This window comes from Saimiri boliviensis, chromosome 13, assembly GCF_048565385.1.
Source record: "Saimiri boliviensis isolate mSaiBol1 chromosome 13, mSaiBol1.pri, whole genome shotgun sequence".
Classification (NCBI taxonomy): domain Eukaryota; kingdom Metazoa; phylum Chordata; class Mammalia; order Primates; family Cebidae; genus Saimiri; species Saimiri boliviensis.
The window spans coordinates 24,268,576-24,281,613 of NC_133461.1; positions in this window are offsets into that span (position 1 = coordinate 24,268,576).

Consider the following 13,038-nt stretch of genomic DNA (forward strand, 5'->3'; position numbering starts at 1 on the left):
AGTAATTGAGAACAGCAAGACCAATATGGCTGAATTATACAGCAAATGGAGTGGTAGAAAATGCACTGGCTTTATTAGGTGAGGGGACTGAGAGATATTGGCATATCATAGAGCTTTCTAGACCATGGCAGGAACTTCTGTTTTATTCTGAAAGGAAGGAACTGGAAATTTTAAGAGATACAACATCATGTGACATGTTTGTAAAAGATTGCTCTTGCTGTAGTTCTTGCTGGAGAATAGAATGGGGAGGGCATATTTTTGCCTTAGAGGCAAAAGCAGCTTATGTCTTATTCCTAGTGTCTCCTCAACCAAATGCATTATGACTTTGGCAGTCAGTAATTTCTGAGATCGTATGTGCCAGGCATACCCTTTCTCAGTTAATCCTCAAAACAAAACTGCAAAGTAGGTATTAAAAAAGAGAGAGAAAACAAAAAAGACCTTGGGCAAGGTCAGGACACTTGTCGACAGTAAAGAGCTAATAAAATAGTGGAATCATAAATCTGTTGATCCTGAAGCCCAGATTTCTTTTACAGCACACACTATTCTGATTCAACAAATTCTGTAGCAGGCTCTTCACCACTCAGTTTTTGCACACATATTATCTCTTGGCTAGAAAAAAAAAAAAAAAAAACACCTTTCTACTCAATTTCCTGGATGGTAAATTTTTGTTCATTTTTCTATATCAACTCAAGTATCCCCTCCTAAGACAAATCTTTCCTGGTTTTTCCCAGGCTACTTAGCTGATCTATCTTCTGTGCTTCTTCATCATTGTTCTATCTTCATTTATCTGAAACAATAGTTACCTGGTTGTAGTATACATTTCTCCATTTATATATTTCCTCCACTGAGTTCCTCATCGTAGAGTGATGGCTTGTTATCACCGCTCCCCGAGCCCCCGCCACACACACACATCAAGCACAGTGCCAGGAGTCAAATAAATACTAGAAAAATAAAGTACTGTAATAAACTATTAAACATAGAGTCTCCACATTCTACTCTATGAATTCTGGACATCTGGTGCCACATTAAAAAAATTGAAAGCTGGAAAACATTTAGAAAAGTAAAACAATAATGAATAAATAAAATTTTTACCAAAGAAATAATTTAGAAACATTGAGCCTAAATGATGGAACATTACTTCCGTTGATTTCAACATTAGGAATACTGAAACATGTACATGAAATTGTCTTGAGACAAAATTAAGAGCAAAATGTGAAGACACAGGAATGTAAATCATGACTTAACTGAAGCAAGAATATGCTAAGAAACAAAGTATTAGAATTGCAGAGAATTTTCCATTTTCAGAATTGTTCATATAAAACTATATGACCATCTTGATGAAAAGTAATGAAAGGAATACTCCATGCTCCTGATATATTGAGGGTACCATTTATGTAACTCCAAAATATCCTAGTCCCAGATTTATAGTTCATAAAGTATTTAATGGAGTTATCAAATTCATTAGATTTTGAAAATATTGGCTTAAGGTTTTTCATGGTTCCTCAGTTTTCTAAATGACCTGATATTTCCACTACCTTACCCATATGCCCACATTTCTTGGACAGGCTATGCAATATGTTGCAAAACAAGGAGGGCAAAGGAGGATGAGATATTTTATAATTACCAATATAAAATGGTAAATATAAAATTTCACCAAAACCATTCTAGAACCTAATCAGCTTTTGCACTAGTTATCAATTTATGGTCTCTCAACTCCAAATTTACCCCAAAGGGACTCTCCTGCTGCTTTCTGGCAGCTGCACCATCAGTAAGAAGTGTGGGTGTGAAGACATCTGGGGCCACTCTGCCCTAGCCACACTCCAGGAAGGTATTTTCTTAGTGACTTTACAGACCTCATCTGGGCTGGTGATCACCTGTGACCCTTCCAAAACAGACACCACATGCTCCAGATGTCCTGCCCTGACTCCTTCTGCATTCTCACACAGTCAGCAGTGTGGCTTCTGCTTGCCTGATAACACCAGCAGCGGTCTAAGCAAACCAGTGGGCCACGGTTACCCTATATTCAACAATGTCTGCATCCAGACTTTCGGTTCTCTCTTCCAAGTCTGCCCTTTCTTGGGTACTCTGCCTCAACTGGTTTAAAACTTTTATATTAAACTTCCCTTGATTAATGTCACTGTGTGATTTGCTTCTAGATTAGACCCAAACAGTGATCATCAAGCCAGGCTTGAAAAAGCAACACAATGCAAAATCCAGCGCTGTGGTCTGCATGTGTTCCCCTAAACTCATGTATTAGAAACTTAATCCCCAATGCAACAGTATTGGAAGATGGAGACTTTTGGGAGGTGTTTAAGTCATGAGCAGAATCAATGTCATTATACAAGAGCTTGGTGAAGGAATCTGGGCCCCTTTTGCTTTCTGTCCCTTCCATCATGTAATGACATAAAGTTCTTCCTCTCCAGAGAATGCAGCATTAAGGTGCCATTTTAGAAACAGAGAGCAGCCATCACCAGACAGCCAAATGTCTGCCAGCACCTTGGACTTCCCTGCCTCCAGAACTGTGAGAAATAAATTTATGTTTTCTATAAATTACCCAGTCTCAGGTATTTTGCTCTAGCAACATAAATGAACTTGAGTCTCCATAATAAACTGAATTTTCCTAGATTTAGTCCTAAATCTGTAAAATTGAATATATAACTGATGAAATGGAAAACACTTAAAAACTCAAAAATCTCAGTTTTGAGGACTCAGGAGGTCAGAAGGCTTAGTTATGTCATCCAAAATATACTACTATTGTTCCTACTTAATGAACAGGAGCAGCAACATCAAAAAAGAAATAGCTCCGCCAAAACAGGTTTAATGTACTGCATTTTAAAGTGGATTTTCAGGCAGCTGGAGTCAGGAACAATGGGTGGAGCATGCAGGATTTTTAGGGCAGTGAAAATGGCCTGTATTGAGACAGCCAGAAGGGAATGGGTCCCCAGAGAAACTCCAACAGGCATGCGCACTGGGAGGAGTGCACACTGGGGTGGAGCCACAGTTCATGCCATTTGCAGCAGGGAAGAGCCTGGCTCTTCCTGGGTGAAATGCAGAATTCAATCTGTGAGGCAGGAAGTACACTAGCAGGCACTCAGGTTTTTCAGAGTTCCTGTTTCCCTTTTTGCCCCATAAATTTCATTATTCTCACCCTTCAAAGTGTCTGCAAGTTTAATACTTTCATGGCAGTGTCACAAGGACCTGGCTCTTAGCTGAACTAAGGAGTAAGTCCTACAACAGCTTTAGTGCCCAGTGTGAGGCTTGATAAGCGGTGAGTGAAATGGGAACTCAAAGCCTCTCACTGTCCTTTCTAAGCCTTTTCATCCTCGGACATCTAAGCGTAGGGGAAACTGTTCTCCCACCCCTGTCACTCCCTGGGGTTAGGGGCATTTCCATAGCCTTTTCTTTTTTGGGATAGACAGGTCAACAGGGGTTCCTCACTCCCCCTCCCCTCCTGGCTGGGGCTGGGGAATGTCCCGAGCTCTTCCCCACTTCCCCTGCCAAGGGGCTCAACTTCATTAGACAGTAATTAAGCTTTTCTCCCTGGTGTAGAAACCAGTTGTGTAAGAATAAGATGCTCTTCCTCAGGCATTTTTAAACTGTTTCTTTTCTTCCCCTTCTCCAGGCCATCAGCAGTTAACTTTTAAGTGAGGTTTTTCCTTTTAGAAGATGTTTTACTAGGCTAGGAATGATAAGGATCACTGTTTATATTCTCTGTAAAGTTTTGTAAAAAAGGATTTGTGAGGCTGGTCTTAAGCTGTAGCCAATCTGGTGTGCTTTGCATGTCTGTATGGTTCATTGTAGGCCTCCATCTTGTTTTACATGATGGCAGAGTGGCAAAGCTTTGCTTAGCAATCCTGCCTTAGGGAATAAGTTCTTTCTGCATGTTTTCCTAGCCCTGTTTCTTACAGGGCTCTACCTGGGGAGTGAGTTTTCTCCTGCCTATCTGTGTAGCTATATATGTGGTGTGTATGATCTCTGTAAAGAAAGCTCTAATTAATTTGGTCTAAAGTAACACAGCGTTTAGATCAAATATTTTTTAAAGGGAAGATAAAGCTGTGGTACCTTTCATTTCATATGACTTTAATCTTTGAGAAAAATAAAACAGCCTTAAATATTATCAGTAAAAAGCAGATGCCATCAAAATGTAAATAGGTGGACTAAGTCATGCATGTCAAATGTAAGGTATGCTAAGTGTTTAGAGGTTGTATACTGCTTTTGGAGTTTTGAGAACCCTCTGACTTGCCTGCTGCACAACTGGTTAAGGCCTGTGGACATATAAAACTAACCACAACCTTCATTATGCTGGAAGGAGTAAAATCTTGGCTGTACCTGGCACACAATTAAAACAACTTACCAGGTTTTACATTAAAGTTAAAATTGCTAGTAGTTACCATTATAATATGTAACTGAAACTACTAGAACTATATTTACATGTAAAGTGTATAAGAACAGTAAAATGTGTTTTTTAGTAAAAGGTTATAAGAAGGCATGGAAATGTAAATTTTAACCTAGGGTTAAAGGATTGTTTTAATTAGATAAGATAAAGCTGAAGGGACAAACTAGTTGTGAAAGGACTGTAAGAATAAATCTTGCAGAAGTTCTCTGTGTGAACATATTGACTAAATTCAATTCAAAAAAGGTATATGATTTTTCTGTAAATTGAGCATTAAAATAAAAGCACAACAAAGTATTCTTAAGGTGCTAATCTGCTCTTTATCAAAATTTGTAAAGGGTTGTAAAAGGTTTTGCTTCTTTAAAATTTTTGAGTTATTATTTTGGCAAAATAACTTATCATAATCTGAAATTCTGTTTCATACAGGTGTTCCAAAATCAAACTTCAGTTTCAAAATTGTCTTTCCTGATGCCTACCTTTTTGGATGGATCAGAGGACCCCTGAAACATCCAGAAAAGGGTTGTTTGACAACCCTTTTTACAAACAGGATTATTTGACATATTCAGCTACATGAGATTGCCAAAATGATGTTCAGTCTTCTTTAGGTTATATTTTGGTGAATAATGCTAATATATGTTACAAAATTATACAGAACTTCTAAAATTCTAATGCCTATGTATATGCCATCAACCATAATTAAGGTTGTTAAGTTATTGTAAGCCACAGAAATAACCAAACTTCCTTGTCAATTGTGTTTCTAACCATAACTACCCTGGACATTTTGCTGTTCACAATTATCTTGTTTTCAATCCTTTTCAAAAGATGGCTTATTATAAGCCATAGGACTCTGACCAGTGCTCTCAAATGCAGGTTTCCGATAACTTTGGAGACCATGACACTGGAATAAAGGAAAAATATACAGGACTCAAAGAGCTGAACTGTTCATGAATACCAAGCAAAATAAGAGTTAACTAGACTGAAGTCAGGAAAATGAAGCAAATCTTTTTGACTTCTGCTTGGAATGTTGCTGATCCATGTTTTGTTTTTCAGAGTCAAGGAAACTTATTTTGAACTATTTATGGCCTTTAATTAAGTTATACTCCTGTGAACAAAATTTGGAGTATGTTTATTTCTCTCTGCCTGGTTCCTCTAGAATATGGAAATTATCTGTGAATACTGTTAACTTATTATTTGCATCAGTGCAATAGAATCCATTTTCTTCTGCAACAGGATGCAATTAGAGAAACTGGTTATTTTACCAAGGCCTGGACTAGAATTACCGGTATGCTTCCCTTTAAGGAGTCAATCTTCACTTGTAGAGCTGCTAAAAGCCCCATAGGAAGAACTGCTTCATACCCTTGCCTACACAGGCCCTGTAAAGGATGTGTGGTCAGTAAAAAATGTCACTTTATCACAGGCCTAGGGCATCCAAGTTTATTTGGGACCATCATAGGAGATAATCACCCTCTTCACAGGTATTTGAAGATAAAAATCCCTGGCTGGGCTCACCTTCAAAACATCTAATCTGAGACTCCCTGTGGAGCAGAGTTCCATCAAAGCCAATCCAAAAGGACTATGTAGAAATAATTACCTTGCTGCACTTTATGCAAATAATCCAGTCAAGTATAAGACTAAAGTCCATTTTGGAAACCACTTAGTTCTATGATGAGTTGTGTTTTTTCAATGAAAATGAGGACTAATAAGAGAGAAATTGCATAAAAACTTATCATACATTTATTATTAAATCTTAAACTCATTTGTCATTTTTAAGTTTTTGCCTATATTTTAGACTAACCCTACTTGTTCCTGTGAACCTACCAGCAATCTCCAGTTGCAGCTTAGAAAGAACACAGGGATGGGTAATGTAAAAATCTGGATCAATATTCTAGTTCTGAGCAATTATGCTGCAAATCCTGCCAGGTGATGGGAATAAATAGGATGCCCATTGTTTGGAGGTTTGCTTCTTGAGAAAGACCAAGGGAGGGAACCAAAGCCAAGCACCACACACCCAAATCTTAGCAGCATAACTATAGCCAGCAGTTATATGGGTGTACTGCAAGACATCCTTTTCTCTCCCTTGTTGGAGGAGGATCCAATTCCACAGCTTCACCTTAGCATTTGGCTTATGATAAGGAGTCTATGCAAATACCCCCGAGACATATTTCTGTCCCAAACTCAATTTCAAGCTTCAGGTCAAAGCCCTAGGAAAGAAAACTGGATCTGCAGGATCCAGAGGCAGATGATAATGAAAGTTAAAAGGCACAATGCAGGTGAACATGGCTGGCTCCTGTCAATAAAGCCAGGCTTCCCATTTCATGGCTAAAGGCCATGCTAGTATCCATGGCATAAATGAGATCTAGGGAATTCAAGCCTATGGACAGCAGAGGAGATAGGACATATGTGGGAAGAGTGGATAATTCCCACCCCCAAGTCCCCTGCTAACGTGAGTGAAAGCCACGTTCACACCTATGGTGGCACCTGCCAAGGTCACCAGGACTCAGAGATACAAGGATGGAAGAGGGAAAGAAAATGCTCTTCCTTCTCTCCCTCACATACCCCAGGTATCTGCTAAAAAGATAAGGGAAACACAGATGCCTGCTACCCTCTTTCTAGATAAGTGGCCATTCTTCTTCAGTCTGTACCCCTTTCAAATGCATCCTGAACCCCTGGGACTCCTTTGAAAAGCACCTTTTTTTCTTTTTTCCTCCTATGTCCTAACTTCACAGATAGGTAATTGTGTCTCCATACTACAGGGCACTTCCTTCAGATACACCCTTCAAACTGGGAGAATTTAATTTCCCAAACCTTAAACTATTTGACTTAGGTTTAGGCTCAGGGGAAGGGAATCCAGAATCCCAACATGCTGGTAAAAGTTTTTATTATCAGTCAGGCTTTTGACCTGCCTATCCCTGTGCAAACTGGTAAAGGCCTTGGGATCTTTGAGCTGTCCTTACCCCTCCCTTTGTTTCATTTTGATACAAGTTTTTTAACAACCTGGCCATCAAACTCCAAATGGTCATGCAACAGGAGCCTCCAACAATGGCCCCTTCTGCTGAGAACCCTTAGGCCTCTGAGAAAGTTCTGACTGCCATTTTCCCAAAACAGTGACCCCTGTCAGTAGGAAGAAGTTAAGATCGGTCTTCGTCCTAGATCCTTATTCTACTGTCAATTACGTACTTTAGAAGAGTATGAGACAGCCAGGTTGGAAGGGGTCCCCAGAGAAATCCCAACCGGTCTGTTCACTAAGAGTAGTATACACTGGGGTGGAACCAGTTTGCAGTGGGGAAGAGCCTGGCCCCTCCTCTTCCTGGGGAACCTAGAATTCAATCTGTGAGGCAGAAAGCATACTAGCTGGGACTCTGGCTTGGCAGAAAGTCCCTGTTTATTTTCCTTTTTGCCCAATAAATTCCATTATTATTTTTTTCTTTTTTTGAGACGGAGTTTCACTCTTGTTTCCCAGGCTGGAGTGCAATGGCGCGATCTCGGCTCACCGCAACCTCCGCCTCCTGGGCTCAGGCAATTCTCCTGCCTCAGCCTCCTGAGTAGCTGGGATTACAGGCACACGCCACCATGCCCAGCTAATGTTTTGTATTTTTAGTAGAGACGGGGTTTCACCATGTTGACCAGGATGGTCTCGATCTCTTGACCTTGTGATCCACCCATCTCGGCCTCCCAAAGTGCTGGGATTACAGGCTTGAGCCACCAGGCCCGGCCTAAATTCCATTATTCTTACCCTTCAAAGTGTCTGCAAGCAAAATATTTCAGGGCCATGTGACAAGGACCCAGCTCTTAGCTAAACTAAGGAGGAAGTCCTACAACAGTATGATGCCACAATGGTGGATACTTGTCATTATGCATCTGTCCAAACTCACAGAATGTACAACATTAAGAGTGAACCTTGATGTGAACTATGGACTCTGGGTGATTATGATGAGTCAGTGTAGGTTCATCGATTGTTCACCACTCTGGTGGCAGTTGTTGAAAATGGGAGTTCACTCATGTGCAGAAGCAGGAGGTATATGGGAAATCTTTGTGAAAAAATTATTTTCCTCTTCATTTTGCTGTGAACCTAAAATTGCTCTTAAAAGTTTTTAACTTTAAAAAAATTATTAAAATGTTTTTTAAAAAGAAATAACGAGTTTCTAGAACCTCACATAAGTAAAGAATGTGGTCTCTTTTACCTTGAACTTACAACCTTATATAGGAAACCAGGTTTAAAATAATCAGTCAATACTTAAAGCCACTATAGTTTTCTTTTTCTTGATTCTGTAAAGTAGTATAAGAGGTACTATCATCAAGGAGATAAGATAAAACAGAATCAATCATGTAATATATTTTGATATATATTTCCTTGCCTAGGAATACAATGTAGTATAAGAGGCATCATCCAAAACATTAAAACAAAATATAACAGCTAAATGAATGACAGAAGTAAAAAGAAAAGCCAACTTACCACATTTTGGTTGATAGTTAGAATATTTGGGGACGAAATAAAATACTTAAATCAGAGCTTTAAAGAAATGCAAGAGTAAGCTTTGGATAATATAGAAGGTCAGTCAGGGTGATGGGAGAAGCTATAGAAAAAGATGTAAACTTCCTTGAAAGGTCAGAAGGTTTTGCAAAGCTTTGGGGACAATAAGCTGAAGGTAGCTGTTCTCTTACCCTGAGGCAAAGGGCAAGGAGTAGGTACCAGGGAATGTAGGGGAGTTTATCTAAATAGGCTTGTTTATGTTGTCTGGAAACTGACCTTTAATCGTTCATGTACAAGACTGCTCCCTGCAAGAGGAGACAACAATGTTAATTATGCAGATTGTGTGGGCTCCAGGCTTTCAGCATTACGTCTGTACTGAATAAAAGCGAGCAGTATCAGCTTACTGAGACTGTTCACTCTGCAGGCAGTCCCCTAGCCCCCTAGTGCTCTTTCACTACATACCTGTGTCAGAGTATGCATTGAAATCCATCACTCCTTTCATCCGTGGCTTGGCCAGAGTCTGCAAGACAGACTGGGCAGCTGGTGCCCGCTGTGAGGAACGCTGCAATGAATCACAACGGAACCCTCAAATATGAAGGTGTAGAGACTGTGCGGTCGGTAAGTCATTGGTGCCTGCTCAGGATTTCCAAGTTCGAGGGAATTTTCAAGCTAAGGTTTCATCAAGGGACAACAGTTATCCCCTCAACAGAAACAGTATATGAAAGTATTGAAACAGCTGCTTAAAGCTAGTGGAGCCTTGTTTTCACAGTCTCAATTAAGAAACCTAATGCAGGCGGATCACTAAGTTGGGAGTTTGAGATCAGCCTGGTCAACATGTTGAAACCCCATCTCTACTAAAAATACAAAAACTAGCCAGGCGTGTTGGCATATGCCTGTAATTGCAGCTACTCAGGAGGCTGAGGCAGGAGAATCGCTTGAACCTGGAAGACAGAGGTTGCGGTGAGACGAGATTATACCACTGCACTCCAGCCTGGGCAACAAAGCAAGACTCCAACCCCCGCCAAAAAAAAAAAAGAAAAAGAAACCTAATGCAAACTATTGTTTCCCAAAACCCGTGGTTCCCAGAAGAAGGCATACTAGACCCAGAGCTCTGGGAACAAGTTGGGAGAAATCTTAAACATCATGCACAAGGGCTACAGGTCCCAGTAATATCCTTAACCTTATGGACCTTAGGGCTTCTTTGGCCCTGCTCGACACAGAAAAGCCTAAAAAAGGGAGGGGAGGAGGAACCATCACCTACCTTACTGCCTCCTCCTCCTCCCTCAACTCTGCTGTTACCGGGCAAAGATGCCAAAGAGGAAATGAATATTTTTTCTGAGCCCCCTCCCCCAATAAACTGGAAAAAAGACAAGGGATACACTACAGTTATGGGACCCTGTCTTAGGCAAGCAGGATTAGAAGGGAAGCTCTTGGCCTGCCTGGTGATGCAAGATCAACAAGGCAATCGGGTGTATGAACCCATTACTTTTGACACTTACAAAGAGAGAAGAAAAAGCATTAGAGAAAATGGAGCCACTAGCCTATTTACAAAAGGATTGAGACCACAGCAGACAACTTCCATATGACCTCATGGGACTGGTCAGTGCCACCTAAAACAACTTTAGACGTCAGTCAATTCCTCCTCTAGAAGGCAGAATTTAATAAATTATGTGAACATAAGACTCCTTTCCAACAATGGCCACTATTGTTACTCCTCTCCAGCCCCTCATGTGGCTCTCTCAAATCCTATTTGGGTAGAACAGTGGCCTTTAAAGAGAAATTACAACAAGCCCATGAATTAGTTGAGGAACAATTCAGAGCTGGCCATATAGAATCATCAAACAGCCCTTGGAATTCGCCCATTTTCGTCCTTCCCCAAAAGTCTGGTAAATGGAGACTTCTGCATGACTTACAGGATATCAGTGCTAATTTGCAACCTATGTGGCCGCTTCAACAGTGGCTTCCTTTCCCTGTGGTGATTCCTTGAGATTGACCTATAGTCATTATTGACTTAAAACACTGATTTTAAACAACTCCCCTTGGAGAACCAGAGAAAAATTTGCTTTTACAATACTAGTTATAAATAATGAATGGCCAGCTCACTGATTTCATTGGAAAGTGCTTCCTCAAGGAATGCTAAACAGTCCTATCATGTGTCAGTATCATGTAAATCAGGCTTTCTTCCCCAGTAGAAAAGAATTTCTAATTGCCAAGATCATCCATTTTATGGATGATATCTTACTTACGGGCCCAGTGGAGCCAATACTTTTAAATTTATATGCCTCTACCAAAAGGAATACACAGTTAAGAAGTTTAATCATAGTGTCTGACAAACTACAGATGTCCTCTCCTTGGAAATATCTTGGATACTTACTAACTTCCTGGTCAGTGACCTCGAAAAGTTAAATACTAACAAACACCTTAAATGATTATCAAAAATTCCTGGGCGATATAAATTGGCTTCACCCCACCTTGGGCATTATTACTGATAAATTACAAAATCTGTTTTCTATCCTAAAGGGCAAGGCAACCCTGGACTCCTCCAAGTATCTAACCCCTGCTGCAAAAAGGGAAATTGAGGACACAGAGGGAAGCTATTTCTTAGCGGCAGCTAGATTGCATAGACCCATGATATTCAGTACAATTGTTTGTTTCTCCTGCTAAACATTTCCCAACAGGATTAATAGGACTGATGGCCCCAGGACTACATATCCTAGACGGAGTTTCGCTCGTTACCCAGGCTGGAGTGCAATGGCGCGATCTCGGCTCACCACAACCTCCGCCTCCTGGGTTCAGGCAATTCTCCTGCCTCAGCCTCCTGAGTAGCTGGGATTACAGGCACGCGCCACCATGCCCAGCTAATTTTTTTTTGTATTTTTAGTAGAGACGGGGTTTCACCATGTTGACCAGGATGGTCTCGATCTCTCGACCTCGTGATCCACCCGCCTCGGCCTCCCAAAGTGCCTCGGCCTCCCAAAGTGCCTCGGCCTCCCAAAGTGCTGGGATTACAGGCATGAGCCACCACGCCCGGCCTAGAATGGGTTTTTTTTACTCACATTCTGGGACTAAAATACCCTATGTCCAGCTAGTTAGTAAAGTCATCTATACAGGTCGCAGACAATGTGATCAATTGCTAGGTTATGAGACCCTGATGTCTTAAGAGTATCCTTAAGTCAAAAACAATTAGAAGCAATCCTGCCCCTTTTTCTAGACCTTCAAAGAGCACTCTAAAATTGCAGGTCCTATAGAATATACCCTTCCTACTTATCTCATACTCCTGTAGTTATGCCTACAAAGGTAGTTCACTCCCACATGCCTAACACTTCAACGCTTTTTATGACTCTGATAAAAATGGAAAAGTGGCTATCTGGTGGGAACCACATTACTCCCTCACTCAATCTAGATTCACTAGGACTCGAGACCTGAGGTTGGAGCCCTAATGTTGGCCCTAGAAACACCTTTTCCAATCAGCCTATCAATATTGTTAGTAACTTGGCTTACTCTGTTTATTTATGGCAGAACCTTGAGACAGCCCTCATTAAGTCCACTCTTAAGTCCACTCTTGAGCCCACCCTGTGCACACTTTTTCAACTTCAGCAATTGCTGGATCAACATACACATCCTATTTTTATCACACACATTCAGGCCCACAGTTCACTGCCTGGCCCACTAGTGCAGGGCAATGATCAAGCAAACATGCAGGTTATGACATCACTTGACAAAGCCACCCAATCATCACATGAATTTTTCCCCCAGAATTAGAGAAACTTAACAAAACAATTTCAACTTACCCAAAGACTCACTAAACAAATTATTTTACAATGACCAGATCACCAGTTCACAGGTACGTCCCCTCCTTCAACAAGTGTTAACCCTAGAGGACTAGAACCTAATCAGTTATGAAAAACAGGTATCATGCACATCCCTGAATCTGGAAAGCTAAGATATGTACATGTATCCGTTGATACCTAGTCCCAACTAATTAGTGCTCATACTCTTCCTGGAGAGTCCGCCTGATACGTACATCTTCTCTTAACTTTTGCATTTATGGGGTGGCCCACAAAAATTAAAACTGATATGGCTCAGCTTATGCCAGCTCACAATTTCAACAACTTTGTCACACATGGAACATCTAACGTTCCACAGGCATCCTGTATAACCCCCAAGGACAGGC